Below are 2,113 nucleotides of genomic sequence, written 5' to 3' on the forward strand. Positions count from 1 at the left end.
AGAGGGAGAACGTGCAGCAAAATTGCAGGGTGTTCAAATACTTATTTTCCTCACTATATATATATATATATATATATATATATATATATATATATATATATATATATATATATATATATATATATATATATATAATAGTCAAAGGACAGTTTGTACTGTATTTTTCACAGAATTAAATATGTTCTGCTCATCTGTGTGATAAAAATGTAAGAGAAAAAAAATGCTTGCTCTTCTTATTGACAACAGTAAATGTCATGTATGGGGCCTACTGTCCATCTATATTTTCAACATTGTCACACATACATGCATGACCTGTTGTTAATTCATCCAAAGGGTTTTTCGGCCTTCTTGTACAGCTCTAACAGTATCTGCAGAGAAGAGGAAACCCGTATACGGTCAGGAATATGGGCAAAGAATATTCTTTCCACGGTGAGGTAAAACCCAATAAATTCCTTCTCATGTGAATGCTGCCTCATTAAGGAACAACATGTTCTGGAAGTTTGGCCGTGTTCTCTCTGTCTCACGTGGTGTTGGTTTCACACACATTTAAGTGAGTTAAAACTGGTTGTTATGCTCTAGTCTAAAGGACAGCGGTGTGGGGAATGGAGCAGAGAGTGCTCCATCCTTTTGAAGTGGATCTGAATGATAATGTTGTGTGAGTGTGTGTGTGAGACACTGAGCTCCATTTGGTGTGTGTAGGAGAAGTGGAGGAATGGAAGATCTGATATGAGAGGGAGAGAGAGTTGGGTTTAGCCCTGTGAGAGCTCTGGCTTGCTTGTCACTCTACATTGCCAACATGAGCTCACAGCAATTACATCTAACTCAATACAGCGGGCCTCTCTTATACCCTCATTCCTCTTTTCTGTTTTCTCTTTCCTCGTTCTGCACATATCTCTGTTTTCCCTTCCCATCCCCCTCTTCTCCTCCATTATACACTTCCTACATGCCTGATTTTGCTTTTAACTGGAACACTTTATAAATGGGATCCATTACTGTCTTCTAATTATAAACACTCTGCCAGTCACTCGTCTTTTAAAAAAAAAATTCCACCAGAACTTCAACTAGCCTCTTTAAAATCTCGCTTTTAACACTGAATTCAATGTACTATATTAGTCAACTTTCCTCACTGACAGAAACCACAGCCGCTCTCCTTTAATTATGAAGTAACATTTGGCTAATCTGGTGCTGGCCTGTGCATAAGGCCTACACCAGCAGCCTAATCCAAACTTCTTGTGTTTTTGTTGCCGTAAAATATTGTGGTAACTGTCAGAATAATTTATCTGATGTGAAGATTTGTGCAGACATCGACATAGCAGACGGAAAACATGCACCAGCCAGAGATTTTTTGACAGAGTTTTTCTGTCAGCTAAATGAAAACGTACATTTCATCACCCTATCTAATGTCAAATATGGTTTTGAAGGAAAACCTGGCTTACAGGTTTCTAATAGCTTTCCTCTATTAACCATATGTGAACAATGCTGCGTTCCAGACAGCTTGAAATGTGGATTTTTCCAACATCATTCTTGGAAATAACTTCTGGAACATGACTCAAAGACAGATATTTGACCTGAACTTGGATGGCAACCCCAACCTCAACAAAATTCGTCATTTGACGTCACTTCCAGTTACTATAAACATAAAACAAAAACTTTAAAATTAGTAATATACATTAGTTTTTGCTTTTCTTCAGCTGTTTTCAAAGCGATTTTATGCAGTTTTTATTCAGTTTTGCCATGATTGCCCTATATAGGTGGTTGGTCACAGTAGCCTACAGGTCATAAACCTTACCAGCTTGCCTTCCATAATCATGTTGTCAATGTTGTCATGATTGCCTGAAACTGGACGGTCTGAGGGACATTTTATTTTGGATATTTCCAACCAGATCTCACGGCAATTCGTACATATTTTACAAGGTGGCTAATTCGTACGAATTTGTACGACTTCATTCGTACACATTTCATACGCTTTTATCTAAATAGAACGTAGGCTATTTGACCAGTTGCCAAATTCGTAAGACCTAGGCTACCTCAAACCCCGCCCATGCAAGTAACGCAGTATCTTAATTTTTAGTTTTCATTGCCTGCATGTGCTCTTGCACCTTTTCACTGCTTA

Source organism: Pseudorasbora parva, chromosome 13 (assembly GCF_024679245.1).
Source record: "Pseudorasbora parva isolate DD20220531a chromosome 13, ASM2467924v1, whole genome shotgun sequence".
NCBI classification, from domain to species: Eukaryota; Metazoa; Chordata; class Actinopteri; order Cypriniformes; family Gobionidae; genus Pseudorasbora; species Pseudorasbora parva.